This window comes from Schistocerca serialis, unplaced genomic scaffold (genome assembly GCF_023864345.2).
Source record: "Schistocerca serialis cubense isolate TAMUIC-IGC-003099 unplaced genomic scaffold, iqSchSeri2.2 HiC_scaffold_1204, whole genome shotgun sequence".
NCBI classification, from domain to species: Eukaryota; Metazoa; Arthropoda; class Insecta; order Orthoptera; family Acrididae; genus Schistocerca; species Schistocerca serialis.
Genome location: NW_026047408.1, coordinates 170,001 through 175,000, shown reverse-complemented (window position 1 = coordinate 175,000; position 5,000 = coordinate 170,001). Strand labels below are relative to the sequence as shown.

Genomic DNA, 5,000 nt, shown 5'->3' with positions numbered 1-5,000 from the left:
CAGACCTGTTATTGCTCAATCTCGTGCGGCTAGAAGCCGCCTGTCCCTCTAAGAAGAAAAGTAATCGCTGACAGCACGAAGGATGTCACGCGACTAGTTAGCAGGCTAGAGTCTCGTTCGTTATCGGAATTAACCAGACAAATCGCTCCACCAACTAAGAACGGCCATGCACCACCACCCACCGAATCAAGAAAGAGCTATCAATCTGTCAATCCTTCCGGTGTCCGGGCCTGGTGAGGTTTCCCGTGTTGAGTCAAATTAAGCCGCAGGCTCCACTCCTGGTGGTGCCCTTCCGTCAATTCCTTTAAGTTTCAGCTTTGCAACCATACTTCCCCCGGAACCCAAAAGCTTTGGTTTCCCGGAGGCTGCCCGCCGAGTCATCGGAGGAACTGCGGCGGATCGCTGGCTGGCATCGTTTATGGTTAGAACTAGGGCGGTATCTGATCGCCTTCGAACCTCTAACTTTCGTTCTTGATTAATGAAAACATACTTGGCAAATGCTTTCGCTTCTGTTCGTCTTGCGACGATCCAAGAATTTCACCTCTAACGTCGCAATACGAATGCCCCCGCCTGTCCCTATTAATCATTACCTCGGGTTCCGAAAACCAACAAAATAGAACCGAGGTCCTATTCCATTATTCCATGCACACAGTATTCAGGCGGGCTTGCCTGCTTTAAGCACTCTAATTTGTTCAAAGTAAACGTGCCGGCCCACCGAGACACTCACTCAAGAGCACCCTGGTAGGATTGCAACGGGGTCCGCCTCGGGACGCACGAGCACGCACGAGGCGCGTCGCACGCCTTCAGCTCGCCCCACCGGCAGGACGTCCCACGATACATGCCAGTTAAACACCGACGGGCGGTGAACCAACAGCGTGGGACACAAATCCAACTACGAGCTTTTTAACCGCAACAACTTTAATATACGCTATTGGAGCTGGAATTACCGCGGCTGCTGGCACCAGACTTGCCCTCCAATAGATACTCGTTAAAGGATTTAAAGTGTACTCATTCCGATTACGGGGCCTCGGATGAGTCCCGTATCGTTATTTTTCGTCACTACCTCCCCGTGCCGGGAGTGGGTAATTTGCGCGCCTGCTGCCTTCCTTGGATGTGGTAGCCGTTTCTCAGGCTCCCTCTCCGGAATCGAACCCTGATTCCCCGTTACCCGTTACAACCATGGTAGGCGCAGAACCTACCATCGACAGTTGATAAGGCAGACATTTGAAAGATGCGTCGCCGGTACGAGGACCGTGCGATCAGCCCAAAGTTATTCAGAGTCACCAAGGCAAACGGACCGGACGAGCCGACCGATTGGTTTTGATCTAATAAAAGCGTCCCTTCCATCTCTGGTCGGGACTCTGTTTGCATGTATTAGCTCTAGAATTACCACAGTTATCCAAGTAACGTGGGTACGATCTAAGGAACCATAACTGATTTAATGAGCCATTCGCGGTTTCACCTTAATGCGGCTTGTACTGAGACATGCATGGCTTAATCTTTGAGACAAGCATATGACTACTGGCAGGATCAACCAGGGAGCTGCGTCAACTAGAGCTGAGCAGCCGGCCGCCCGGGAGTGTGTCCCGGGGGCCCGCGCGAACACGCAAGCGTCCGCTCAATTATTCTGCAAACAGGAGGAGGCTGAGCTCCCCTGCACCATACACCTCGAAACCCTCTCAGGTCCCGGCGGCGCGCAGCGCCGTCCTAAGTACTTGGTCGGGTTCGAGAGAGGCGCAATCGCCCGGGGTTTGGCGAGTAGACGCTTTAGGTGCGACCACCCGTGCTCCCAACTGAGCTTGCCGCTGCCGACAGAGGCCCGGGAGCGTGCTGTCGTGGCATTGCCGGCGGGAGACAACACGCGCCACCTACGGTGACCGGCAGCTCCAACGCCAGCGCCACAGAAGGACAAAAGCCCCACTTGGGTGCCGAAGCGAACTCTCCCAGCACAGCGCACGCGCCAACACGTCCGCACAGCTGCGATACAAACCACCTGCGAGAACCGCAGAGGCGACCGAGCAGCAGACGGCGTCGCGGCGCCGAGCGCCGGGCGGCGGCGCATCCTCAGCGCACACAGTCCTCAATCGGACCAGCACACTGCAGATGTCCACCGCGCTTCGCACCGGGCCCGCGAGGACCTACTTTGGCCGCACGGCGCCGCGTGCAGGGTGCGCCGGCGCGCAGCTGCGCCGCCTGCCGCCTCCGTCGGCCGGCGCGCCTGCCACTGGCCGCCCCCACCAGCCGGCTGTAGCGCGTGCGCCCACGCACCGCGCGGCCAGCACGCCGGGAGGCCCCCCCTCACCGGCCGGGGACGGTCCCACCCAGCCACCGCCGCGTATCGCTTCACACCCAGATGCCATTCACGTTCGTGGGCATGGTGGGTATCGCTGGAACAACCGGTTGGTAGCTCAACCGATCGTCGCCATCACTGATTCACCTCTAGCGAGAACAACCGCACCACAACGGTTTACCAGTTGTTCATTTGCGTAACGTCACCAGCAAACGTAGGCGTCCATCGCCATTTGCAAATTCAACGATTGTTGCATGCCTGTGTCAGGTGTCACGACACACTATGTCTGCCCACATACACGCAACAACATGTGCACGCTTCGCGAACACGTGGAAGGTGGCCCCCGTACGTATGCGATGTCCATTGCGCGAACGACTGTCAACCGGCCTCTGTCGCATGTCGCAGATGTGGAACGCAGTGCACCATGCTATCACGGTGTGTGAGAAGAGACGACTACGTCTGACAACACGCGCCACTACATCAACAGACGGCTCATGCTGATCGCCATCCAGGGCATACCACACTGCAATCCAGCTCTTATAGGGAGACGACACGTAGCTGAGTGCACAACATTTGGACCGCATGGTTCGCCGTTGTTGGCGCAGTCGTTGTACGGTCACATGTACCACGATGTATCATTCAGTACATGAGGACCAATGTGCAGTACAGTGTGTGATTTGGACGTACAACATCAGCGGACAGTTGACACAGGCCGTACCACAGCGTAGGCTAAGTGCTTTGCCATGCGAATGCCAATGAACAACTGCAAATGCCAATGAACAACTGCAAAGGGCATTGAGCATGTACGTCCTGCTGCCATCCACATTACAGTGTATAGCTGCAAGGTGTTTAACATGAAGCGATACACTGGGGACCGGGCAGTGCGAGTAGCAAACTATATTGCGGGGGTTGCAGTTAGGCAACACTACACTAATTTAACGCGTCGTATGACAATTACAGAGCAGGTTAAGGCCCAACGTGTGTTGGGTTAAGGCCCAACGTGTGTTGGGTTAAGGCCCAACGTGTGTTGGGTTAAGGCCCAACGTGTGTTGGGTTAAGGCCCAACGTGTGTTGGGTTAAGGCCCAACGTGTGTTGGGTTAAGGCCCAACGTGTGTTGGGTTAAGGCCCAACGTGTGTTGGGTTAAGGCCCAACGTGTGTTGGGTTAAGGCCCAACGTGTGTTGGGTTAAGGCCCAACGTGTGTTGGGTTAAGGCCCAACGTGTGTTGGGTTAAGGCCCAACGTGTGTTGGGTTAAGGCCCAACGTGTGTTGGGTTAAGGCCCAACGTGTGTTGGGTTAAGGCCCAACGTGTGTTGGGTTAAGGCCCAACGTGTGTTGGGTTAAGGCCCAACGTGTGTTGGGTTAAGGCCCAACGTGTGTTGGGTTAAGGCCCAACATAGGTTGGGTTAAGGCGCAACATAGGTTGGGTTAAGGCGCAACATAGGTTGGGTTAAGGCGCAACATAGGTTGGGTTAAGGCGCAACATAGGTTGGGTTAAGGCGCAACATAGGTTGGGTTAAGGCGCAACATAGGTTGGGTTAAGGCGCAACATAGGTTGGGTTAAGGCGCAACATAGGTTAGGTTAAGGCGCAACATAGGTTAGGTTAAGGCGCAACATAGGTTAGGTTAAGGCGCAACATAGGTTAGGTTAAGGCGCAACATAGGTTAGGTTAAGGCGCAACATAGGTTAGGTTAAGGCGCAACATAGGTTAGGTTAAGGCGCAACATAGGTTAGGTTAAGGCGCAACATAGGTTAGGTTAAGGCGCAACATAGGTTAGGTTAAGGCGCAACATAGGTTAGGTTAAGGCGCAACATAGGTTAGGTTAAGGCGCAACATAGGTTAGGTTAAGGCGCAACATAGGTTAGGTTAAGGCGCAACATAGGTTAGGTTAAGGCGCAACATAGGTTAGGTTAAGGCGCAACATAGGTTAGGTTAAGGCGCAACATAGGTTAGGTTAAGGCGCAACATAGGTTAGGTTAAGGCGCAACATAGGTTAGGTTAAGGCGCAACATAGGTTAGGTTAAGGCGCAACATAGGTTAGGTTAAGGCGCAACATAGGTTAGGTTAAGGCGCAACATAGGTTAGGTTGAGGTACCGTATAGGTTAGGTTAAGGTACAGTATAGTTTAGGTTAAGGTACAGTATAGTTTAGGTTAAGGTACAGTATAGTTTAGGTTAAGGTACAGTATAGTTTAGGTTAAGGTACAGTATAGTTTAGGTTAAGGTACAGTATAGTTTAGGTTAAGGTACAGTATAGTTTAGGTTAAGGTACACATTGTTGTATGGAAAGGTGTAATGGGGGGGGGGGGGGGCGGCCGGTCGGTTTGTTGATTGTGATTATAGTAAGTGGATGCCTGCGGCATCATCTGATTTGCCACGTCAGGATGCACCTTTGGCTCATGACAGGCGGCGCTCCGATTCCATGCTTGTGGCAGACCTGTGTCTTTCATTCCTGCCATTGTTTGTGTGCTGTGAGAGGAGGCAGTATTGTGATGTTGGGTGCACCCCTGTGTAGGACATGTGTGGGTGTTGGTGGCTTAGCTGAGCAATGGTGGTTGTCGGGGGGGTGGGATATTCCGTTTTCTGAGTGGACCTCCCAGTCTGGTTATGACAGTGTGGATTGTCTCATGTGGCGGAGAGGATGCACTGGGTGTTGTTCCATGCTGGTGCTTACATATTGTCTGTGTGCGTGTTACAGGCGGAGAGTAG

The 5,000-nt window shown here is 53.6% G+C and overlaps 1 non-coding gene across 1 annotated transcript in view; it reads right to left on the bottom strand.

Moving 5' to 3' along the window:
* LOC126435373 (small subunit ribosomal RNA) overlaps window positions 1-1,541 on the bottom strand; it is a 1,910-nt gene extending 369 nt beyond the window's left edge. The window contains exon 1 of the ribosomal RNA XR_007579890.1: window positions 1-1,541. This exon is cut by the window's left edge and continues 369 nt beyond it. This is a non-coding gene — a ribosomal RNA (small subunit ribosomal RNA).
* Between the last annotated feature and the right edge of the window lie 3,459 nt (window positions 1,542-5,000).